Source organism: Hemicordylus capensis, chromosome 1 (assembly GCF_027244095.1).
Source record: "Hemicordylus capensis ecotype Gifberg chromosome 1, rHemCap1.1.pri, whole genome shotgun sequence".
Taxonomy (NCBI): Eukaryota; Metazoa; Chordata; class Lepidosauria; order Squamata; family Cordylidae; genus Hemicordylus; species Hemicordylus capensis.
In genome coordinates, this window is record NC_069657.1 from 203,506,696 (window position 1) to 203,533,255 (window position 26,560).

Genomic DNA, 26,560 nt, shown 5'->3' on the forward strand with positions numbered 1-26,560 from the left:
GAAATGTATTTAACCCTTGCCTGATTTACACTGTTGAAAGGCTGAGTGGCCCTTAATTGTAGTGGGAATATGCACCACAGTAATAGAAGCGTAGTTGGTAGTACTACAGTGGAGGCTTGCATTTTCAGGATCCAAAGCTGAAGCTCTCTCTTTTACTCCCTAAGGGTCAAAGTGGATGAAATGGCAGAGACTGGATCTCCTGTAGGTTTTGGCAAAAAGCATACCAGGGCATCAGTTCAGGTATGGTACTTTGGGTGCCAGATTAAGGTAATCCCTTGAGTTATTTCCTCAAAGAAAATCACTTCCCTCAATCTGCTATGTGTCCCCTTTGGGAAAATTCATTTGTACCCACAAATTCAGTAAAAGACACCAGAAGAGTTCTGGGGCTTTATAACAAAAGCACAAACAACCTGTTCTAAGAGTTTTTACTCTGTTTTTTTTTCTTTTGTTTTAGCTGCAGAAGCTTAAAAGAAGCAAAGTTTGTCAATAACGATTTTTCACACAATCAGGGTTCCAATGAAATGTCACTTCATGGCTCCAGGGCACTTTCCAGATGACAGGCTACAGCCACTGTGAAATGCTTCAGCTTGGCGGGAGTGAATTGACAATGTAGTTAAAGGGTGTTGCACAAATCCACCAGCAGGAGGAGCAGTCTTTGCTAGTGTGCCCAAAACTCCCTAAAATGGAAAAATACCGCCATTTTAAAACAACGTTGTAGGACTTAAACACAAGAATAAAATCCAAAACAAGCCATCAGAAATGTAAACGGCACCTTGCTGACAGCACAGAGACTGCGATGTCGATACACGAGCGATACAGAAGCACACTTTGCATATCTGTAGTGACACTGTGGTAAGGGTTAAAATCGGGAAAGTGCCTTGCAGGGTTTTCCTTGTTCCAAATATTGTTACACTGCCTTGGGTGCCCCAGTTTTCCAAGTGGTGGAAAGTTCCAGAGGTTTGGAGAGTTGCTTGGATTCTGGTTTCCCTTGGAAGGAGAGTCACTGGAGATTTTGAGTGTTTTTGTAATATTTGATTTATTTATGTAAATATACAGGTTAAATGAATTGCAAATAGCAGAACATTCATAATAACAAGTTGCATTAATTTCCAAGAGAGCAGAAACCTTGCACTCTGAGGTGTATCAGCTTTCTTGCTAGCTCATGCATTTTCCAGGCTTTTTAGATTGTTTCTTAATTTCCCTCTTCTAAAAACCACTTGCTGGGCCAGTTCACACATACACTTAAACTGCAGTTAAAGCTGTCAGAGCTTTTAATTCTAGTACGCCCGAATGCACAAAACCCCTGTTAAGTCTCAAAAGTTAACTCCAGTTTGCCTCAACAAACTCCAGTTCGGACCTGAGTTTTTTTCAGTGGTTCACTGCTGATAACTGCGGTTTTGCCGCCAAAGCGTTATGTCCAAAAATAGACTCTTCCTTAACTGGAGTTAAGCGCTTCTGTCTGACAGCAATCGCCTCTCGGAGATTCAGCACCACCCCCACATTCTTCCCTCTGTTCCCTGAAATCTAAAGATACACAAAGAGATATCTTAGAGAGCGCCTTCTTTTACATGACCCCCACGGCATGTTAAGGTCATCTGGGGAGGTCTGTCTCCAGTTACCACCGGTTCGTTTGGTGGCGACTCAGAGGCGGGCCTTTTCTGTAGCTGCTCCTGGGCTGTGGAATGCACTCCCAGCAGAAATTCGTAATCTTAATTCTTTATTGTCTTTCAAGAGAGCCCTTAAACCTCATCTGTTTGGCCTGGCCTTTCAGGGTTTTTAATTTGTTTTAATTGTTTTAATGCTAACCTGGCTTTTAGGGCTTTAATTGTTTTGATAGTTTAATTGTTTTTTAAGATGTTTTTAAATTGGTGTTTATATTTGTATTTCTTTTTAAATTGTTTTTAATGATTTTTGTCTTTTAGTTGTAAACCGCCCTGAGCCTGCTCGGAAGGGCGGTATAAAAATTGAATAAATAAATAAATAAATAATAGTAATTCCTGCTGCAAGGCACTGAAAAGACTTTTGTTTCCCAGTAAAGTAAAATTATTCTTTCTATATCCATTGTATTTCTTTCAGATAGAAATGCGGAGCTGACATACACACACCTCTAAAAGAAAGCCACACTTTTTAGTCAGATCTATGTTTTTATATTCTAGTTTAATATTTTAATTGTGTAATTTTTATAGTCTTTTTTTAATTTTTTGGTGTGAACCGCCTTGGGATTGTTTTAAAGAAAGGCAGTATACAAATGTATCAATCAATCAATCAATCAATCAATCAATCAATCAATCAGTCAGTCAGTCTCCTTAAAAAACCAAACAAAATAGACAGAAGAAGATGGAGGAAAAAAGGAGAGGAAAAGTTAACTGCTTTGAAGAGAATAAGAAGGGGAGTTTGCATGCCATTTTCACCACCACCCCATTTCCTCTCCTTCCTCTCCTTCACCACCACCCCATTTCCTCAGCACTTCATGGAGGAAGCAGCCCTGGACTCATGTGTGATCTGCCACATAAAACCCTTTTGATTTACTCACATCTATTGGTGCAATGGTGTTATTCCTTCTCTTCTCCCCTCCCTCCCCTTCTAGCTCTCCTTTCTCTTCTCACCTCCCCTCAGCCAGTGCAGTGGAGCGGTGGGAAAGGATGGGGTGGGGTGGGGGGAAGCTGGGAAAGATATTTTTAAAATTCAAAATGTCAAAAAACATTAAATTTAAAAAATTAATTAGGATAACATAACTAGGAGCAGATTGAGGAAAGGGTTAATCCGTCGTCTGCCTGAGGAAGCTAGCGGAGCACAATGGACATGCTCCCTTTGAGACTGTGGCAAAGAAATCATAGCCGCTTTTGCTGACGCTTTGCTCATAGCCGGGCTGCGAAGCTTGCTTGTATGTCTGCAGCGTGATTTGGAGTTTGGAATTTTAACTCCAGTTGGTGTTAACAGCTGTTAAAGTGTATGTCTGAAGCCAGCCGCTGTTTCTTTCACATACATCCCGGGTAGGAGAGCAAGCGGGATGAAGTAATTTTACTCCTTCCCATGAACCTTTGTCATGAGGTGGGAGAAACATGACATTTGTAAGATTCCTAATGGTGGCTGCTTTCTAAAATGATAGAAGCTATTAAGAGAGCTAATCAGGAACACCCTCTGAGCCACCAGGGAGTGACTAACTTACAAAAGAATTGCCATCCAGCTAATAACCTGCCATTTCCTAACAGTGGCTGACATCTGCAGACGCAGTGGAGTTTGTCCCCACACAGAGAGGCTGCTTAGAACTCAGCCAGGCTTCCTGAGAAGCAGCGCACAAGTGGAAGGAAAGAGGGAGGGATGGTTTTCACTCCCCTCCCCTGCCGCCACAAGCATTCTTTGCCTTCCAAAAATATATACCCAAGGATTTTATATAGGGGTGTGTGAGCCAGCTTGATCTGAACCGTGGTTCAAATCAAACTGGCCCGGTTCAACCAGTCTGAGTTCGAACTGGACTGGCCCCCCAAGGAGGGATGCCAGTCTGAGTTTGAACCAGACCAGCCCCAGTTCTAAGAACCAGTTTGTGAGCCAGTTCAAGTATATTTGTAAAGGAGATATTCTCTAATTCTCCCTAAAGGCAGTGGGGGGTGGCAGTGAGAGAAAGGGGCCTCTAGTGGAGGCTGCAGCATAGGTGGTGAGGTGGTGGCAGAGACGAAGTGGTGGGGGTGGCGATGGATCCTTCAAGCCCTGCTCCCACTGGCTTCCCAAATGACAGCCCAGGACAGCTGCAGCCTGGTTCTGACTTCTGCGTATAAGAACCTAAGAACAGTCCTGCTGGATCAGGCCCAAGAATGCCCATCTAGTCCAGCATCCTGTTTCACACAGTGGCCCACCAGATGCAGCTGGACAGCCCATAGGCAGGAGTTGAGGGCATGCCCTCCCTCCTGCTGTTACTCCCCTGCAACTGGTACTCAGAGGCCTTGAGTAGGCATGGAGGCTGTTTGTATCACCATACAACAACTCATGGAAACAAACCAGGCCAGTCGGTTCAAATCTAGTCTGGATTCGAACCGAACCAGCCAAACTGGTTCCGTGCACATCCCTAATTGTATAGCCCTCAGGGATATTTTTCTGGAAAACCAAGAGAACTTATGGAGGCAGGGGAAAGTAGCAAACATCACTCCCCCCACCCACAGTCCATACATGTGTTCTGCTGCTCAGCAAGACTCTCTGGCTGAATTCAGAATAGCCTTTCTGCACAGGAACACATCTCTACTGCACCCCCAGATGCTGCTCTGGATGTCAGTCGCAATATTTTGTCTGAGTCCCATGTAGGAAAAGTGTGTGGGGGGGCGGGGTTTGTTTTAAATGTCTCCATAATTCTTAGGACTGGATTGTTAGACTGATTTAGAAAGCAATATTGGCCTAGGCAGGCAGAATAGAAAAATGGGGAAGGAGATAGCGAGAACCTAATTAAAATTAATAACAAATTGCATCTAAAGTTTATAATAACTGCACACATACTCATCTCAATATTAGATGACAAAACCTAAAAGAAATATAAAAGCCCATCAGTGTTGTAAATGTTAAGACACAACAGGATAATCAATCATTTTCTCCAAAAATAAATATCTGGATTCCTTCCTTCGTTTAGTAATTGACTACATCTAGGCATTCAATAACTATGGACACTGGTTGGCATGATGCACAGCACTCTGATGCCAGAGTTGGGGCTGCAGGTGCACATGAAGCTTTCTGCCTCCTTGCATGGAAGGCTGCTGTGCACAGTTGAGCAGGCACGGAGGGGGATTTTGCACCTTTCCCCTCCCTTCAAAAGTCCTTTACACTAATACAAATCTGTTCCTGAAGCCTTGCCTCTCAGACTGCCTGTACCTGCTACAGGAGAGAATGCCGGCCTGCCCGGAAGGTAAGGGGTAATCTGGGCAGTGTCAGCATTGGGCTCTGATGGCCCCGACTCCGAGCCTGGAACTGACACTGCCCAACTTCTCCACCATCTTCCAGGTAGAGGCTCTCTCAAGGGGCTGACACAGCTCTGCTTGCTGGATTAAGCAGACAATGTGCATCCTCCGGATTCAATGGGAATCTGGATTCAATTAGAACTAGGTGGTACAGCTAGCATCTGATGGCTCTGCACCCCCATATCAGATGCTGGTGTCTGAAACAACCTTATGGGCAATGTGTGAGCTCTCCTGGGGTCGGTGAGAAGGGCAATCTCTCTCTCTCTCTCTCTCTCTCTCACACACACACACACCCTCTACAGGGGCATGACGGGAGGTGGCAGCATCAAGTGGGGATGGGAGGTGGGGATGGAGCTGCTCTGGGAAGAGCATCTAGGCTCCAAGTTTCTTCCCTGGTATCTCCAAGACAGGGCTGAGAGAGATTCCTGCCTGCAACCTTGGAGAAGCTGCTGCCAGTCTGCGTAGACAATACTGAGCGAGATGGACCTATGGTCTGACTCAGTATATGGCAGCTTCCTATGTTCCTAAGTCTGATGTTTTATGCCTGGTATGGGGCATGGTGCCTGCACTCACTGCCTGAGGCTGTTGCCTCCCGTTACCTTATAAAAGAGCTGCCCCTTAACCTGGGAGAAGTTTCTTCCCATGATTTGAAACACTGGGTGGCCCCTGAACATGGAAAGAACAGAGGGTTTGCCTATGGAGCATATTGGCACCAAGGAGCAAGGCGAGTCAGCACACACAGTTCCTCCTGTACCCTGGTTATCAAACCCCTGAATAGGGCTAGTAAGACTCTTGTTTCCCAAAGACAGCAAAGTTCCATTTGCTCCTCAGAGCAGTGCCATAATGCAACTAATGAAGAATCAACTCAACAGTCATGAATGCTGGAAGGTTCATTGTCAGGACAGTTTAACTATTCCTAAGTTATACAAATATGATGAATATTTATAGACCACTTTTCAGCAAAAGTTGCCAAAGTGGTAAAGAAAGGAAGGAAGGAAGGGAAGGGAAGGGAAGGGAAGGGGGTCCCTGTCCCCAAAGAGCTCACAATCTTAAAAAAACAAACATAAGATAGACACCAGCTATAGCCACTGGAGAGATGCTGTGCTGGGGATGGATAGGGCCAGTTGCTCTTTCCCTGCTACATAAAGAGAATCACCACTTTTAAAAAGTGCCTCTTTGCTCAGTTATGTTGCCCCAAGTCCAAATCCATTTATTAATTTCTCCCAGGACCCAATATTATGGTATCACTAATTACAAACAAAGTTTTTGTGCCACTTGTGCAAATCATAGATGGTGAATAAACTAGTGCTTGAGAATTCAGCTATCTGCAATTCTGTCTTGGAGAAAACTTCCTTTTAGAGAAAAGGGGTTGTGTTTTCATCAATGCTTCTGGGTTTTTCTTTTAGCATTTTCCTTTCATGTTCCATTTCCTCCCCTGTTTCCATTCATGTTCTGCTTTGCAAACCCTTCTTCCGTTTCCTTTAGTTCCATTCTTGAGTATTTATTTTCTCCCCAGAGAAGTTTCCTAGACAATTCTGCAATGTCTTCCTCTATTTAGTTAGACTTGATTTTTAAACTGGGTGACTTAAAATAGATTTTTCATTCTTCAGGCAAAGGATTGTGGCCTATGTCTTTGCAAGGGATAAAGTCCACTGATGGACGAATAACTGAAAAACTACAAGTGATAGGAATCATTAATAAAATATTGGCCAAGTGGTACCAGAGAAGCCCTGGCCTTAAAAAATACAAAAACAAAATCTTGCAAGGGATTTTACTCTAGGGTTTTTGTTTGTTTTTATTCAAGAAGCTTCAAACAAGCAAACTCCAGCAGTAACACATTTTTACTATGGGAATGAGGGACAATGATAGTGCAGTGTAGCCTGTGAGCAATAAAATATTTAGAAATCATGCCCTTCCAACCATAAAATATACATATGTCGAAAACTCTGCTAATGGCTTAGCTGCTAGCTGCAGGCGTCTAACATTCTTGTGGCCAGTCAAATCTTAGACTCCGAGAGAGCATCTCTGTGTTGACTGCACTGCTCCACATGGTCCATATTATAATGGAAGAAGAAGAAAAAGTGAGTGCTCCATTAATTAATTTAGTGGCCATTTAAAACTGACTTATGATTGGTTTTTGCTTTCTCCCTCCCTGCTACCTGCTGCTCCACACTGGATTATTGCTGAGTACCATTCTCCATAAGAATAAGTGGGGCAAATACATTCAGAATAGGACAGTACAGAGGGTGTTTCATCAAGTATAGCTCTTTTCACTCCTGTGTGCAGGGATGGCCCTTCCATGAGGCAAGGTGAGGTGGTTGCCTCAGGCGGCAGGTTATTGGGGAGGTAGCAAGATGCATTCCTCCCCCATCCTGCTTTACAAAAAGAGAAAGAGGAGGAGGAGGGTGCATGCAAGGAGGGCATCATTGGTGCCCTGCCTCAGGTACACAGAAGCGTCTCTAGGGAAAATAGCGCCCAGGGCAAACACTGAAATTGCGCCCCCATCCAAACATCTCATACCCATATTTCAGATAACTTCACCATAATATCAGCTGAAAAATACAAGTCAAGCTTGTTAATCTTTTAATATTTCAAAAACTATTTAGCAGTGGACGTAGCCAGACCAAAAAATGCTGGAAAACTACAAATTTCAGTATGCTGGGGCTCATGAAACACCCAAATACTATGTGGAGGTGTACCTTGGAAAACTAAACAGAAGTGCCTGTATAATTCTCTACTATGTATTGTAGCATCACCATTACATAAGTTTTAAAAATCAATGGAGAATTTGACTTTTATGATAAGTCTTTATTGTCATTGTCCCGTACAGAACAACGAGATTGAAAGAATCTACAACAACCTCTACAGGACCTAACAAGAAATAACTAAATATATCCCAATATACCCCCCCCCTCCATATACCCATTGCTCTAACTCTAAAGAACTGAAAACAAAAACCCCATCAGAAACTGTATTTTGCTGCATTCAGAGCTAACACTGCTTTTGGATAGAAACTATTTCTCAAGCGGCTGGTCCTGGCTTTTATGACCCTGTACCTCCTTCTCGAAGGCAGAAGCTGAAAGAGATAATTTCCAGGGTGCGTGGGATCCTGCACTATCTCTACCGCTTTGTTAAAACTCCTGGTGGCATAAATTTGGTCTAAAGTTGGAAGAGTACACCCAATAATTCTCTCCGCAGTCTTAACAACCTTGGACAGCAATGCTCTTTCCCTGACTGTGCAACTCCCAAACCACACACAGATTCCATAGGTTAACACACTCTCTATGGTACAGTGGTAGAACATCAGCAGTAGATTATTTGAAAGACTATTCTTCCTGAGAATCCTCAAGAAGTATAATCTCCGCTGAGATTATAATCTCTGCTGAGACTTTTCCCAGATACTCTGAAAATAATTAAAGGATATGCAGAGTAAACTGTGTCACTGCTTGGAATATATTCTAGTATTTCACATCAAAGCAAACTGGCTGAATTCTTTGCCCCCCTGAACCTTTGCAATGCTCCCATCACACCCCTAGAACTGTTATGAGGGAGCAAGCAGTCACCTTCAGCAACTTGACCTTTAAAGGACATTTTTTAATGTTCCCACAGAATCCAGGGAATGATGCAACTACTTCTTGGATCTGTAACCTTTTGTAAGGCTGTGGCCATTGTCGCAGTCTCAGAATAGAGTAGAAATTGTAGGGGCATCCACATCATTCCCTGGACTCCATGGGAAATGAAAAGGAAATAAATCCTGTTAGATATGTTGAACTGTTGAGTGAATCTGCAGTTACGTTTCCCTCTGTACTGAAATATGTTGAAACTGTTAAGCTCTTGTATTTCCTAGTTCCACTCAGTGTGTTTATTGCTCAGTGGAAAAGGGCTCAGTGTCTGCCTTGAGGTTATTCACATTTGGCTTCAGGCTTTGGTGTAAAGGTTGAGCGAAGCCACTTCGAAATACACTTGCGGCATTGAGGGAAGCAGCCTGTCCCCTCTGCTCTCGGCTTTCGTTTTTGCAAGTACACATGGCAGGCATCAGTGTTTTCCTTCCTAGCCAATGGGAGGGAGAGGGGAGAGAGAATTCCCTGCAGAGAAAGATCTGCATTTCTGAAGAGACCATACCTCTTATCATGCTAATGATTCTACGTCAGCATCTCTCCCTGTTTCCTCCAGAGTTTCAGAAAAAGTCGCTTAAAACCAGCATTTTAAAAATCCGGAAATACCACGAGATAAGCTAGAATTCGCATCACAAAGCCCGACTTGTGTGTGGAGTGGGTCCAAGGATCTTGTCGGAAGTTTGGGGTAGAGTTGGCTGGTGTGTGAATGCACACACTCTCTCCCGAAGGAGATTCGGGGCAGAAGCCCTGTGTGTAAAACCTCCTGGAGTTATTTTGTGTAAATACTACACAAGATCTTACACATTCTTTAAAAGGTCAAGCCATGGAAGCGGGGTGCACCTAGGTAATTTTGGAGCCCAGACCTGAAGGGTTTCAGAGCCCCCCCCCCCACCGCTTGAGGGCTTGGGGAGGGGGGGTCAGAGGCAAGTTAAATCTTTTTTTATTACTTTCTTCAGCCACCGCTATGTGGCGGGGACAGGGGTGGCCGGCAGCATGTGTGCGGCACTCGTTTGAGGAGAGGCGGTGGAGGCAAGAGCTCTTTCCTTGAGCCCACCTGCCTCCCAAATGAGGTCGTGTACACAAAGAGCCCCAAAATGGGCTGAAAATGGCACAACCTCTCATTTGGGAGGCAGGCGGGCTCAAGGAAGGAGCTCTTGCCACCACTGCCACCTCCCCTGCCTTGGTTTCCCCTCAAATGCGAGCTTGCACACCCCACCAGCTACTCCCATCCCTGCCGCAGCGTGGCAGTTGAAAATAATGATTTTTTAAAAATAACTTGCATGGCGGGGCAGCAGGCACGGGGCAGCGGTGGGGTGGGGGCGGGGCAGTGGGGGGTTCTGGGGAGGCCCCCCAAAATTTGGAGGGCCCCTTGGAGAGAGGAGGCCATGGACCCAATCCCCAAGGTTTGTGGCTAAGTCCGCCTCTGCATGGAAAGCAGCTGCGTGTTCCCTCATGGCAGGGAAGGAAGAGGAGGAATAGAGGTTTGTCTCTTGTCCACTATTAGTTTTAGGGGGGTGGGCTAAAGCAAAGTTTTGGTGGGGTGGCTGAAGAATGTGGCCTGGAGCAAATCGGATACCTTCAAAGCTGAGTTGAATGGGGCTGAGCCATCATAGGGGACCCTTTGGAAGCTCTGAAATGGTCTCTGAAGTGAAGCAGGGCTGCTATATTCAGGCCTGCCCACGGGTCCTTTTGGGAAGACACATTTGGTAGATATATGTGCATTATATTGTGATGTTTAATTTACCCAGAAATCTTCATTTCCTATGGCTGTGTTATTGATTTCTGTCCTAAAACTGAATGCAGTCTATTTGACAATGTATGCATTAGTTTAGCCTTTGTATCTTGCTGAAAATGTCAATTATATCTATCTGTTGATTGATTGATTGATTGATTGATTGGCAGAACATCAATTTCTTGGCATGGAGATGGAGTGATGGGAAAAGCTGGCACACCAGGGCAAGAAATGCTACCACTGGATGAACTCTCTGAGTTGCAGCATCCAGCAAACCTGTTGTTGGGCTATATGAATACAAAAGGAGAGATGGTCCAAGATATTTTGCCATCTGATCTGACACCAAAAAACCAAATGGTGCAACCCATGGCCGTAAAGCTATAATAAATAATAAAGCACAGCCCTATGCACAGTTATTCAGAAGTAAGCCCCATGGAATCCAGTGGGACTTCCTCCCAAGTATGTGTGCATAGGACTATAATATAAATCATGAACATTTTGCTGTCTTTTAATGGTACTCAAAAATTCCCCTCCCCTTCGCCTTGTGCGGTGGGGAGGGAGTTTGTCTCAGCCACCCTGGACATGAGGCCCTAGAAGTGGCCTGATTGGCCAATTTGCAAAAAGGGGCGTGGTTTCGGCTGCAGCACGGTCGATCCGCGCCTCTACTCTTCAGTTCTTTTCAGGATCTGCATGAGGAAGGAGCTCTTTACTTGGGCTCCTTCCACTTAGGCCTGGGGAGGGTTCGCCCTGGAGCGGGCGTGGCAGTTCTCCAGCGGGTTCCTTCAGGTCCCGCTGTGCAGGGCATTAGGTAGACAAGTCTCCAGGCTTTGCAGAATACCAGCGGGGCTCTGTGGCCTGTGGGCCCGATCGCAGCCTTCTCCAGCGTCCCGTTCCGGCATCTGCATCACGACAGGGCTTTGGCCCTTTGGTTTGTTGCAGGCCCGGGAGGGCCGTGGGGTGGGGCATTTTGCAAGTTTTTCTACAGCTTTCTTGGCTCTCCTGATCTTTGGAAGGGGTTTCTGGCTGCTTTTGGGGGCCTTGTTGTGAGGGGTTGTTGCTGGGCTTTCGAGTTGGCTTCTGGGGTTTTTTCCTTGAGCTTTGGTATCCCCTGGGGGTGGCTAAGGTTTTTTCCCTTCGTGCAAACCTCTCCCACATCCATAGGGTTGCTCTGTAGAGCAAGAATTGGGGGTTGGCTTCTCCTTCTAATATTGGTTGAGGGCTTGTGGGTGTTTTCACGATGCCCAGGAAAGCTAAGGAGAAAAGGGGTGGGAAGCCTGTTAGGCAGCCCAAAGCCCCCCCCCCTTCTTCCTCGGATGAGGATGATGAAGAAATGGCCCTTATTAGGGACTTGATTGGTAGGATGGAGGCCTTGGAGAAGTCTCGCAGCGCTCCTTCTGATAAGGGTGCTGGTCCTTCTGGCGGGGTGGTGGTGTCCCTCCTCCCGAGGTGCCTCGCAGGACCAGGGGGGCTGCCCGGAATCAGCTTTTAAAATCACTCTCTAGTAGGTTGGAGGCGTTGGAAAAGGGGGGGGCAGCCGGCCTGGCTCCTCCCTCAGGTCTGCAAGATCCATCCATGCCTGATGACCTGGTTCCTGGAAGGCCTGCTCCTGTGGCTCCATTGCCGTCGCCTGAGGACCCGGCTCCTGTGCTGCCTGCTCCGTCGCTTCCACTGCCTGCTGCGCCGGTTGAACCTCCGCCTGTGGACCCTCGAGTACCGGTGGCCCCGGGTGAGCCAGCAGCACCTACACCTCCCAGCGGCACCGGCCAGTGGCCCTATGTACCCTGGCCGATGCCAGCGAGCGGGAGTTGGGGAGTACACTCATATTGGCCTCCTTATATACATCCTTGGGGTTTAGGTCCCCCTGTTAGTATACCGGGGGTTACTGCTGGCCTGCAAGGGGTGGCTGAGCGGGTATGGACGGGCGCTGTGCCCCCGGGTACTCCGGTTGCCCCACCTGCAGGTGTGATCCCTAGCCCGGTTCCAGCGATTTCTGGTACCACCGGTCACTATCCCATGGGGATTCTCCCCGCCGGTTATCATGCCCCATACGGTGGCATGGGGCTGCTGCTTGGTGACCACTTACTGCCTGCTACCAAGGAAAAGATTTTGAAGGGAGAGTATATTGACATTTTTAGTCTCCTTTTTCGCAAGCCAGGAGTAAAACATAAAGAAGGGGAATCCTTTAAGGACCGCGAGGCCACTAAGCGTAAGCCAGTTGAGAAGACGTGGAATAACTGGTTGTCAGGATTTACCATTTATATGGGCGTCATAGTTCAGGCGCAGCCTGCCTGTGGCCCGGCGCTTTTAAAATACATGGATATGATCCATAGGGCAGTGTCCGATTTTGCCGGCTCCTCTTGGATCCGGTATGATGACAGTTTTCGCATGACGGCTGCCTTGGACCCTTCCCTACCGTGGGACACCCCTTTACAGGAATTGTGGTTAGTTATTATGTCCCCGCCCCGCCCCGTAGAAGGGGATCGGTCAGACAGTGGCCACCTGTTATCTAGGGCAGCGGTCCCATCAACATCGGGCGGGGCTGGCCAGCAGTGGGTTCAACCCCACCTGGTCTGCTGGGAGTACAATACCCACGGTAAGTGTACCCGGTCCCCCTGCTGCTTCAAACGCGCATGCGGCGTGTGTGGGGCCAAGCATCCTAGCTCTGTCTGCCCTAGGGCCAAGTTCAGTAGCTCAGGGTCCAAGTTCCGGCCCGGCAGCAACAACAAGAAGGGTGCCTCTCCTCCACCCCCTGCGGGGAAAGGGCCCCAGCCCCATCAAGCTTGATGTACTGGAGCGTTTGCTCTGGGACTATCTGGATCGGGTTGTGGCTGCCTATTTGAACCGGGGTTTCCGGGAAGGTTTTAGGATACCGTCTTCGGCCCATCGTGGGCTTAGTAGCTCTCGTAACTTGAGGTCTGTCATAGGTAAGGAACAGGTGGTTCTCAAGAAAATCAATAAGCAGGGGGCAGCTGGTAGGGTTTTGGGCCCGTTCGAGAGCACTCCCTTCCCGGGTTTGAGGGTCTCGCCCTGGGGGTGGTCCCTAAGAAGGTACCTGGTGAATTTGGGTTAATTCACCATCTATCTCACCCTCGGGGGTCATCAGTGAATGATGGCATCCCGGATAGTTTGTGCTCAGTACGATACGCATCTTTTGATGATGCTGTCTGGGTGGTTAGGGGCCTGGGACCAGGGGCCCTTATGGCCAAGTGTGATATCAAGTCCGCCTTCCACTTGCTGCCTGTTCACCCCAGTGATTTTGAGCTGCTGGGCTTCGCCTTTGCCGGGCGATTCTATTTTGACCGTGCCCTGCCCATCGGCTGCTCCATTTCTTGCGCAGCTTTTGAGGCTTTCAGTACATTTCTGGAATGGGCAGTGCAGCGGAGGGCGGGGCTTATATCCACCTCGCATTACCTAGTTGATTTTCTTTTTGTAGGGCGGGGCTATTCTGAGGAATGCCAGCATTTGCTTCGCTCCTTTATGGAGCTGGCGGACGAGCTGGGGGTCCCTTTGGCAAGGGACAAAATGGAAGGCCCCATCACGAGGCTCTCCTTTTTGCGGATTGAACTTGACTCAGTTGCTGGTTGTTCAAGGTTACCCCAGGAAAAATTGTTGGCCCTTCTGGACCTAGTTAGGGCAGCTGGCCGAGCCCAAAAAATTACCCTGAGGGATTTACAAGTGTTAGTGGGCCATCTTAATTTTGCATGTAGTGTGGTGGCCCCAGGTCGGGCATTTTTGCGGCGGCTGTGTGATATGATGGCTGGCCTTCGGGGCCCCCATCATGGGGTCAGGATTACTGAGGGCTCTAGAGCTGACCTCTCCCTTTGGGAATCCTTTCTGTTGGGTTTCAATGGGGTAGCCTTTTGGAGGAATGAACTGTTAGCGGAGGCTGACCTACAAGTCCATTCCAATGCAGCAGGTGGAGTGGGTTTTGGGGTCTATTTTAGGGGTCGCTGGTGTGCGGCCCTCTGGCCCGTCGAGTGGGTGAGGCAAGGGTTAGGTAGGGATCTTACGTTTCTGGAGCTTTTTCCTATCGTAGTTGCAGTGCACATTTGGGCCGACGAGTCTTCTAACTCGTTGGTCCGGTTCTGGTGTGACAACCAGGCAGTAGTGCAGGTCATCAACTCACAAACCTCTCGCTCCCGGAGGGTTATGGGGCTGGTAGGGGCCCTGGTGTTGCAGTGCCTCCGGGCTAACATCTTGTTCCGGTCCCGGCATGTTCCGGGCATGCGCAACGACATAGCTGATGCTCTGTCTCGTTTTCAGTTGCACAGGTTCAGACAGTTAGCTCCCGAGACGGCACTGCAACCGGATCTCATGCCCGCCTTTCTGTGGCAGCTTGGCAGTTGGAGGCACAACAGGCCATAGCGGCGTCTCTGGCACCCAGCACCAGAGCCAGTTATGCGGCTAAGCTTCAGGCCTTTTCCTTGTTTTGAGGATCTGAAGCTTTGGAGGAGGTTTGGCCTGTTCCAGTGTGCCGGCTGCAACAGTTCCTCGTTATGTTACGTAGGGCGGGGCGGGCTGTGTCCACGCTTGGCGGCTACTTAGCTGCTCTGGCCTTTACAGCACAGGTAAAAGGGGTTAGTGATTTTTCAGCGGATCCTCGGGTACGGCGCATGCTCGAGGGCTGGTCCAGAGAGAACCCGGGCAGCCTCGACTCTAGACGTCCTTTCACCATAGATTTGGTTGCCGCAGTGCTGCAGCAACTTGAGGCCTGCTGTGCTAACCAGTGGGAGGTAACTCTTTTTCGGGCGGCTGTTTTAGTCGCCTTTTTCGGCGCCTTTCGTCCATGTGAGTTGCTATCATGGAACAGGGGCTCCCCGAGGGACCGTTGTTTGCAATTTTCTGATTTGTCACTCAGTGACGGGGTGGCACAGTTTTTTCTACGCCGTTCTAAGACGGATCAACACGGTAAAGGGCAGTTGGTGCGCTTGGCAGCTGCCTCTGACCCTGGCATTTGCCTGGTGATCGCCTTGCAGCACTACGCAGCCCTCGGGCCTGCCTCAGCGGGGTGCCTGTTTGTCCACGTGGATCAGGCACCTCTTACCCAATACCAGTTCCTGGCAGTGGTAAGAAGGGCTTTGGTTGCAGCTGGGGTGCCGCCTGTAGGGCTCACATTACACTCCTTCAGGATTGGGGCAGCTACTGCAGCTTCCCGGTTGGGCCTACAAGAGGCCGTGGTACGGCGGATCGGCCGGTGGAAGTCCGTGGCGGTCAGGCGTTATGTGCACTGACAGCGGACTATATTATCTGGATTGATCAAATTTTCTTTTTGGCAGGTGCTGGTGGGGCAGCGGCTCCTGTACGGGTCCTGATCTGTGGCCATTCGTTGGTCTTTTGGGCCTTCAAGCGGACCAGCACCTCCCACTGGGGTTCACAGCTGGGGGTTGGAGAAGAGCCCTGGTGTATTGGTTGGGCATGCGGGGCATGCTGTGGAGTCAGCTGCTCCCGGCCATTAAGGATCACTTAGCTAGATTCCCTGTGCCCACCGTTCTTGTCCTTCACTTGGGTGAGAATGACTTAGGCAGGCGGACTGGCCTGTCCATGGTGCAGCAAGCCGCCTCTGATTTGACCGTACTGCGCAGGTGGATGCCCGGGGTTTGTATCCTCTGGATCAATTGGCTTCAGCGCAGGGTTTGGCGCGCTGCGTTTAACGGGTTTAAGTTAGAAAAGGCCCGGCGCAAGGTTTCGGCCGCCATAGGTAAGTTAGTTTTGGCGGCTGGGGGGGACATCATTAGGCAACCTGATTTAGCAGCTCGCTTCCACGAGCTATATCGCCCGGATGGTGTTCACCTTTCCAAGGCTGGGTGCGATTTGTATTTACGCAATATTCGGAATGGGCTTGCTGCACTGTTGGATGGCATGGGGCAGGGAGGCCAAGCAAGGGCTGACCTCCCTGGGTGGCAGTAACAGTGCGGGCTAAGGGGTAAGTGGTTGGTTAGAGTATGGTGAGCACCCTTGGATATTGTAAGGTGGAATGGTCAATCGCTCCTTTGTAGCCTGTGCGGCACGGGGAGAAATTGATTGCCAGGAAACCTGCTTAAGGATTTCATCAACCTTTGGGCTGTGCGGTCCGGGGTGGGTGAAGACCTTGAGCTGTCCAGATCCCCTCTTCTCTGGAGGGCGGTTGGCTTTGAAGGAGACAGGTGGGGTATACCCGCTTGTTTCCTGAGCCAGGGTGTGTCGCCCATGTCAGGTGATGAATAGGATGGTAGCATCCTAGCTCACGCCTAGGGGCCCGCACTGTTCTATGTTGGTGATTAATCACCTGGTTTACAGTCCGCCTATGCCTATTTGTTTATTAATAAACGTGGCCCGTTTCATCCATTTAACGTCTCTGTGTCTTCTTGGGCCGGGGTCTGGGGACAATCTACCACTGTGAGGTGGTCTAGCTCATGCTCACGAATGGAAAGGGAGTAAGTGCTCTTTGGGATCAGATTAAATCTTGTCCAGCATCTTGATTCCCACAGTGGACAACTAGATGCCTCCAGAACAGTGCTCCCTCTAAGGCGTGAGCATATGCGTGCGCTCTCACATTTTTAATGTCCACTCAGTTAATTTTAGATCCCGCTCAGGTTGAATCAGGAAGGCCACATTCTGAATGCCTGTGTGCACACACTGCTTTGATGCTGCCGCCCAGAACAAATCTAATTCCGCACACAGATGAAAAATATTAGAGAGAACACTGCTCCAGAACCCCTTTTTTATATAGCTGTCTGAGAAAAGTATCTATTTAAATGCATGCATGCCATTCTTAACTAACCCAAACAAGGTATTTTGTACTTGGGGATCTAGCCATACCTAAGTACCAAAGGGAAAGTTGAGAAGGGGTTCACAGTGCAAAAATTTGATCAGATTTTATTTTTTCTACTGGGGGAAATAGTTCTGATACTAGCAAACATTTGGAATTTGAGTAAGAACTCTGTTCTGTCACTCTTTCCTAATATAATTAAGGATGGGTGGAAATCTTCAGTTTTATATGGATGGATTTTGGAAGACAGGAAAAATAAAAATTAGGCAGAAAGTTTTTTAAAAAATGTTGTTTCCTAAGGCACGGAAAGGTAAGGTAAGCAGAGCACCTCCATCTCTTTGCAGTGGAATCCTCCTGGTCTTTCCAGTAGGGATGTGCACAAAACCGGTTCGCCCGGTTTGATTCGGATTCGAACCGGGTTCGAACCAGTTGGTGGTGGTTCGGTTTTGGTTTTGTTCGAACCACCCCCTGGTTTGGTTCGGATTTGAACTGGTTAGGACCACTTTGGACCACTTTGGACAACCAAAAATTGGTAGGATGGTAGCTGGCACCCAGGGGTACCTGTCACCCAAACCCCAAAGCAATCGGACACTCGTATTATTTTTTTAATGAATTTTTGAAAAATATTTTTTATTTTTTCTCATAGGATATAATGGGACTCGAACCAGGCCATTATACCTTATTGTGGAGCACCCATGGGTGCCAACAACCACCCAAACCCTGAAACAATAGGACAGTCCTATGATTTTTAATGAATATTTGAAATATTTTTAATTATTTTCTCATAGAGTATAATGGGACCCGAACCAGTTCATATCCCCTATTGTGGGGCACCTAGGGGCACAAAAGCGGGGTGGGTGGTAGACAGACAGGGGTGCCTACCACCCAAAAAACCCCAAGGCAAATGGACACCCCTCTGATTATTGGTGAATTGTTAAAGTATTTTTGAATTCCTCATAGAGAATAATGAGGATTGCAGCAAATGTATAGCTTCACGTCGGGGGGGAAAGGGGTGTCGTAGAGTGGAGTGTGGTGGGTGGTAGTTCCTAGGGTGGGCAAGGAAGCTATCAGAATTATTTGAAAGGAATTGGGCAAAGGGCTGATTTTTAAGTGATTTTTGAAGTTTATGCGTCTTTAAGGTTTTTCTCCATAAAGAAGCATGGAGGTGTCAGCAAATGTATAGCTTCACGTCGGGGGCAAAGGGGTGGCCTAGAGCAGTGTGGGGTTGGTGGTAGTGCCAGGTAGGGGCAAGGAAGCTACCTGAATTTTTTCAAAGGATTTGGGCAGAGGGCTGATTTTTGGTTAATTGTTGAAGTTTACGCGTCATTAAGGTTTTTCCTCATAATAAGTTATAATGGAGCTTTCAGCAGCCCCATAAGTGCACTTGGGGGGTGCTGGGGTGGCCCAGAGCGAGTGGTGATGTAGTGCACATAGGGTGCCAACCACCCCCATGGGTTTCTAACCCATGGGGTACTTGGTTCTGTTGTTTCTGAGGTGTTCTGAGTGTGGATTCTATGATAGCAAATGAGATTTTCAATGAGACACCATGAATCCACTCTAATATGCTATCATAGAGTCCACACTCAGAATACCTCAGAAACAACAGAACCCTGTACCCCATGGGTTAGAAACCCATGGGGGTGGTTGGCACCCTATGTGCACTACACCACCACTCGCTCTGGGCCACCCCAGCACCCCATGCGCACAGAGGGACGAAACAATTCAAGCACCCCCAAGAATAGCCAAATCGATCACCAGACTTATGGATTTTGATTTCCAGGTGGAATATCCTCCAGGTCTTCAGAATACAACTGCACATTGTTTATCTCAACTTCCACTTCCAGGCCGAAAGGACAATCCAGAAGACAAGGATGAAGTAATTGTGCAAATAGCTTCATCCGCTTATGGAGTAATCACTTCTTCTGAATGGAAAGTTGCCCTTAGTGCTAATCAAGTGCTTACTAAACTTAAACCTTACACAACTAATGGATGGTCATGCAAAAACAAGGTACCTGAATATCTTCAACCATACATGCATGATTGTCTCTTCTCAATGAGCTGTGGCAGAGGACTGATCATTTGGTGGTGCCACTGCCAACCTCCTTACAAACAAAAGTAATCCAAATTGCCCACGAAAGTCACCTGAGCATGAGCTTGACTAAAAGGCAAATCAGAGAAAGTTTTGGGTGGCCAGGTATGGACAAACACATTGAAAATATAATCAGGCACTCTATGGCTTGTGCTGTATGCGACAAATCACATAAGACTTTTACCACCCTCTTTACTCTAGTAGAGTATCCCAATGATCCCTGGGAAAAACATGTTCTGGATATAATGGGGCCTTTTGATAACCAACCCACAAACCAAAGATTTGTTATAGTGATGGTGGATTACACATTCCAGGTAGCCAGAAGTTTCATTTGCTGACAACATTACTACAGATAAGATGATCCAATCCAATCTTCCTAAAGTACTAATGACTGACAATGGGACACAAAGCTACCACCAAACTACCCAATCTTACTTACTTATTTATTTATTCAGTCATCTATCTATCTATCTATCTACACACACTTTTATACCACCCCACAAACGTGTCTCTGGGTGGTTCACAATGACAAAACAGTTAAAACACATATAAAAACACATTAAAACAATTAAAAACTAACAATTTAAAACTAACAATTTACAAATCAATCACAGAATTAAAACCTATACATTATTAAGAAGCTGAAAGGGCCTGAGTAAAAAGATGGGTTTTTAAATATTTTTTAAAAATTGACAGAGATGGGGAGGATCGTATCTCAATAGGGAGTGCATTCCATAGTCCCATGGCAGCAACCGAGTAGGCCCGTCTCCGTGTGGCCACCGGATGAACTGGCGGCAACTGGAGACGGACTTCCAGAGACAACCGCAATGAACGGTGGGGGTCATAATGAAGAAGACGTTCTCTTAGATACCCATGGCCTAAGCCGTTTAGGGCTTTATCAGTTAGCACTTTGTATTTTGACTGGAATCCTATTGGCAGCCAGTGTAACTCCATCAGCAGAGGTGTAACATGGTCTCTCCGAGATGACCCAGAGACCAACCTGGCTGCCGCACTCTGAACCATCTGAAGTTTCTGGACTACGTACAAAGGCAGCCCCACATAGAGCGCATTACAGAAGTCCAGTCTGGAGGTTACCAACAAATGTACCACTGTTTGAGGTCATTGATCTCGAGAAACGGGCGCAGCTGGCGTATCAGACGGAGCTGATAGAAAACACCCCTGGCCACCGCCTCAACCTGAGAAACCAGGGAGAGGTGTGAATCCAGAAGTACTCCCAGACTGCGAACCTGTTCCTTTTGGGGAAGTGTGAACCCATCTAGAACAGGTAGATCAAAATCATCCCTGGAGTTCTGACCCTGCACAATAAGTACCTCCGTATTATCTGGATTCAACTTCAGTTTATTCTCCCTTATCCAGCCCATTACTGCTTCCAGGAGGGCATTTAGGGAGGATATGCCAGCTCCTGAAGAGGTTGACATAGAGAAGTAGATCTGGGTGTTATCAGCATACTGGTAACACTCAGCTCCAAATCCCCTGATGATCTCTCCCAGCGGTTTCATGTAGATATTAAAAAGCATTGGAGAAATTACGGAGCCTTGAGGGACACCGTACTTAAGCTCAGATTTTGAAGAACAACAATCTCCAATCGACACCATCTGGAATCTGTCCGAGAGGTAGGAGCAGAACCATTGTAAAACAGTGCCTCCCACCCCCGCTCCCCTCAGAAGTTCCAGAAGGATACTATGGTTAATAGTATCGAAAACCACCGAGAGGGCCAAAAGGACCAACAGAGTCACACTTCCTCTGTCAATTCCCAATTGGAGATCATCCATCAGGCCAACCAAGGCAGTCTCCACCCCATAGCCCGCCCGAAAACCAGTTTGAAATGGGTCTAGATAATCAGTTTCCTCCAAGACCGCCTGGAGCTGAGAGGCCACCCCCTTCTCAATTACCTTGCCCAACCATGGGAGGTTGGAGACAGGCCTATAATTGCTCAACTCTGAGGGATCTAATGCAGGCTTCTTTAAAAGAGGTCTAATAATTGCCTCCTTAAGACAAGGAGGCATCCTGCCCTCCCTCAGAGAGGCATTTATGATTTTCACCAGGCCGCCTGCAACAGCCTCCCTGCTAGATAGAACAAGCCATGTTGGGCAAGGGTCAAGATGGCCAATGGCAACAACTGATAGGGCTTTCTATTCTATCTAGTAGTTGAGAGGTTTGCCCCAGTAGGGATCCTGTAGAGAATGGCAGAGGGGGTAATGGAGACAGAAGGGGAAAGGGAGGGAAAGGAGAAGGAGAAAATGGAGTTGTTTATTTGTGTCTATGAGGGAATGCAATTTCTTTGGCTGGATTTAGACATAAAATGAAACCAGAGATTGGCAAACCCACAGTTTCATTATTAAACTGTAAATTGCACTGCAGACGTTTGTCAAACCACTGTCTGCCAACCTCCAGTTCCAGGACGAGGTGCACATCCCAGCTGCTCAGCCACCGAGGCTGATCCCAACAAGCTCCATGGCCAGACTGCATGTCGGCACTTCAGTGGAGCGACTGTGATTGCCACAGTCTTGAAGGGGGGAGTGCTGAGTGCGATCATGCATGGAAAGGGAATTTAAATTCCCTTAAATACCATACCATACCATACCATACCATGCCAGCGCCTCTTCTGACAGCGATGGCACTCCCCCCAATGGCCCTGCATCCAAATAGTCCCATAGAAGCACGACTGGCAGGTGGGGAGGGGAGACTGGTTGGGGTACTATTTCCCTGTTACTCTGGAAAAGTAGGAGAATATTGAGACATACTAAAAAGGGGTATGTATATGAGGGAGGGCAAAGGATGCTGGGGGGGCTGTCCTGCTGTGACTTAGGATACTGTTGCGAGGGATCACCCCATCAAAACAGTCCATGCATACCAAACTAGACCCCTGCTCCACTGGCAGCTCTCAGGAGAGGGCCAGGCTCCTGGAGAGGATCATGCGGCCATGACCCCTAGGTCTCCCTTCAGACTGCACAATCTCCATAGTAAAAAATAGAACAGAAGCACTGCAAATCCCACCCCCCACCACTTCCCTGTGAAGCATTGCATGCACTCATAGGAGATTTTGACTAGGGATGTGCGAGCCAGCCATGAGACCTGTTCACTTCGAATTTGGACTTGATTCGAACACACCTGGCCCAGGCTTGGGCTCGGCCGAAATGGGTCTGATCCAGTTTGGCCATTGAACCAGACCAAATCAACTTGCAGCCTGGCTCGAAGGGTATACTTGTAATCTGATGAGGATTCTCCTTTACAAGTACAGGGGGATTCCCTAACCTAAGGCGGGAGAGGGCAGAGGAAAATACCCTTTTTACCTTTAAATTGTATGTGCCGGGGTGACAATGGCGGCAACATATAATCCTTCATCCAGCCTCCGAAATGACAGACCTGGCTGGCTGTGGCCCACTTCAGGCCTCTGGACACACAGGGAAGCCATTTTCATGACTTCCGCGCATGCGCACAGGCCATATGCATCACCACACAATTTGTGTGGTGACACAAATGGCCTCTGTGCATGTGTGAATGCCACTAAATGGGCTGCAGCCGTCCTGGGCTGTCCTTTGGGAGGCTGTTGGGGGTGGGGGTTGGAGGAGCCTCCACTGCCCCCATCAGTGTTGCCGCCGACATGGCTGCTTATGAGCCCATCTCTGCCATCCCCACTGCCTACAATTTAATGGTAAAAAAGGACCTTTTCCTCTGGCCCTCACCACCTTAGGTTAGGGAATCTCCCTTTACTTGCAAAGGGGAATCCTCACCAGATTCCCCTTTACAAGTATACCCTCCACGCCCTCCAAGCCGGTCTGCGAGCCAGTTCTTCAAACTGGGGGTCAGTCCAGTTCAAATTTGCACCGCCCAAACTGGGCCAGCTCAATGTCGAGCCCAGATTGATGCGAGCCAGCTTGCGCATCCCTAATTTTAATGCTCCATGTGTCAGAGCCAGACTGTGTGTGCAGCCGGGGGTGTGGACAGATCTTTTAAACCCATTTAAAATTCCTGATCTTGGTCGGGCATTGCGGCATACGCAGATCTGACAGCAAGGGGGTTTGTGCAAGAGGGGTGCTCCAAATTCCAGTGACCCCAGCAGAGCAAGGGTGTGCATGTCCACAAGGGTGCACAAGCAAGGATGCACATGTCCACATGGGCAGATGGGCTGTCAGGGGGCATGTTTTTACAGCTCCTTGGCAGCAGTTGCCAAGACAGGGAGAGCAGTCACCAGGGTACTTGTCGCCATGGCCTTCCTGCATAGAGCAATATTTGCTCGATATAGAGCCCCAATGGTCTGCCACTCTTGTGAGAGTGGTCTGTTGGAGAAGGGGCAGTTTTGTTGTCAGGCATCATTAGAGATTTTGCTCAGCTGTTATCTCCTGTCCCTTCTGATGGTCCTTCTCATGAGTTGTAAGGGGCTGTCCCCATGGCTTGGGAGTCTCTTGAGCCTGGTTTGGCATGCTCCTTCTGTTCCTCTGCTTCTTCTGAGCAGTCCGACAGAAGCACCAGGGGTGTAACGATAGGGGGGGGCAGGCAGGGCACGTGCCCTGGGCGCCACTCTGGTGGGTCACGTGGGGGGCGCCAAAAAGTGGCATGCCCCCCCGACCCCCCCGGATCGCGCGGCGGTGGCGGATCGCCGAGTGCGGTGGCGGCGGCGGATTGCTGAGTGCGGTGGTGGTGGCGGATCGCCGAGTGCGGTGGTGGCAGTGTTGCTCTGCTGCACTCGGCAATCCGCCGCCACCGTCGCACTCAGCGATCCGCCGCCACCGCCGCACTCGGCAATCCGCTGCCACCCGCCACCGCTGTGCAATCTGCTGCCGCCCGCCACCGCTGCACTCAGGGGGCGCCGGCGCAGGTATGTGGGGGCCTGGGGGGGCGGGGGGGCACAATTTCAGGGGCAGTGCTTGCCCTGGGCACCGTTTCCCCCCGTTACGCCACTGAGAAGCACTGCTGACCCTGGTGACCAGTGTTCCCTCTAAGAGGGATTCCCAGATAGTGTTGAAACTGGAGTTTGCTGAAGCAAACCAGAGGTTGCTTTTGCCACAAAACTGCAGTTTCACAAATTTGGACCTATTGGTGTGACAACCTCTGCCCTTTTAACTCCAGTTTCATGTTACATCTGAATCCAGCCTGTATGTCTATGAGGAAAGCCACTATAAAACAGCTTCTTGGGCAATGTATTCCATTCTGTAACTGCTCTTCTCCAAAGAGATCTAAATAGACAATGGAAATATTTGATAGTGCTTGATGTTGTATTGCCTACAATGTAATTCATCATTGTGGAACAATCAATTAAGTTTTTTAAAAATATAATCATTAGTGCAAGGTTTTAGATGGCCTAAATAGGATTAAATAATACTTTGGGGAGCCACATTTCCTTTCATATTGCTTCTCTTAAGTTTTCTCTTGACAGGAAACCAACCACTCTGTAGCTGCAAGCAAATATAATGTCCCCTAAAGCAGGGTTGTCCATTTGGCATTGGGCCCAAACAATGACTTCATCCAGCTTGCTTCTCCTTCATGAATTAGAAATAATGTTTATTAGTGCTTTTTGTGTGTGTATTATTGCAGCTTCAAGGCACAGTGTAGGAGAAACACCTGGAAAAAGCAGATGGTAGCATATTTGGGGCTATTACCCAGAATTCATCAGTTTTATCTCTTGCATCATGTTCTCTCTCTCCACCACCCCCCGCCCCACCCCCATACCTAGAAACCAAAATAACTGAATACAGCCTAAAATTAATGGAAGACATTAGCTGATATTCCCCCCCAGAAAATCAGGAGTGACTGTAAAACCTCAAGAACCTCAAGACCTACCTGTTTTCCCAGGCTTTTAATTGAAATCTTTTTAAAAATGTTTAATTTTCTTTATCTTTTGAGATCATTTTTACTTGTCTTTTTTTGAATTTTAACTTTTTTATTGTTTTTCATCCATTATGTTTTAACTTTGTACAGTGCTTATATTATAATGCCTATATCAGGCAGTATAAAATAGAGTAAATAAATAAATAATAAAAGAGAGAGAACATGCAGTTGAAAGATATAGTTGAAGCTTTGTGTTTGCCATGGAAAAGTTTTCTGGCTAAATTTAGGGCTTGATCCACTGACCAAAGCCTACTGCTGTGCTATTACATCTCAACCCTCATCATGTTGTATGCCACACCAGCACAACACTTGGGCTGCATTCAGACATCACAGGAACTGACTTCGAACGGCCGTTTGCAGTTAACATTCTAAACTGGGGATCACATCACAGACAATCCCCCATTCCCAGTTTGGGAAACTCCAAAGGCAGTTTAGAGTTTCCCCTCCCACTTTCTGGTCCTCCGAGCTTGGTTCCGCCCACTTGTACCATACCTGTCAAGTTTTGGATTTGAAAATAAGGGAAATTTTCCGACACCCGCCGCGAGCCATCCCACCACCACAACCAAGCTCCAGTATCTCTCAAATTTTAAGATAGGTGTACAAGAAATCTAAAATAACCACTTGTCAACCACTTACTAACTACAATTAGGTGATCAGAATCCCGAGTTCAAATCCCCATTCAGCCATGAAACTAGCTGGGTGACTCTGGGCCAGTCACTTCTCTCAGCCTAACCTACTTCACAGGGTTGTTGTGAAAGAGAAACTCAAGTATGTAGTACACTGCTCTGGGCTCCTTGGAGGAAGAGAGGGATATAAATGTAAAATAATAACAACAACAACAACAGAGAAAAGGGAGACAAAGAGAGCCAATGATGTCCAGTTGTGCTTATTCAGTTGGGAATGATGGCTGAGGGGTTAACTCAAAAGATTTTTCAGGAAATGAATCTGGGAGAACCATGTTAAGGAGGAGGAGGAACACAGAAGGCAGCCAAGTAAACCAGCTACATGTTGTGGATGGGGCAGGAGCTCAGTGGCAGAGCATTTGCTTGAATTAAGAAAGTTCCAGGTTCAATCCCTGGCAGCACCTCCAGGCAGAAATAGGAGAGACTCCTGCCTGAAACCGTGCAGAGCCTCTGCCAATCAGTGCATATGAACCTGAGCTAAGATCAAACTTGGTGTAAGGCAGTTTCCTGTGTCTATCTATGAAGCCTCCAGGTTCAATACCTGCAATAACCAAGATGGATTATAACTCCCACTCCCACTCCCCCCCTAAAGAAACGTGGACTGGGCTTGAGAGGACGCCCAGCGCAGGGCTACATTCCCAGCTGCGGGCGTGTGCGGGGCAAGGGACGGTTGAAGCTTAAGAGGCGAGAGGCAGGGGAGGGAAGGGGCTCCTACCACTGCCCCAGGTCGCACCCCAGACACGGGGCTCGTCACCGCCGCCCCGGGCACCCCTCGTCTTCCTCGCCCCACTCCCACACACATTACCTTCCCAAGTCATGTCGTATAGCTCCGAGACCTTCGCCATCTTGCCGGCGGCCCGCATCCTGCCTTCGCTGCAGTCACATGAGCAGCCGAATCCCC

General features: G+C 48.1%; 1 long non-coding RNA gene across 1 annotated transcript; it reads right to left on the bottom strand.

Annotated features, from left to right (window-relative positions):
* Positions 1-374: 374 nt before the first annotated feature.
* Positions 375-26,560, bottom strand: LOC128336321 (uncharacterized). Its single transcript, XR_008311915.1, has 2 exons — positions 26,465-26,560; positions 375-677 (listed from the first exon to the last, which is right to left on the bottom strand). It is a non-coding gene; the product is annotated as an uncharacterized LOC128336321 (long non-coding RNA).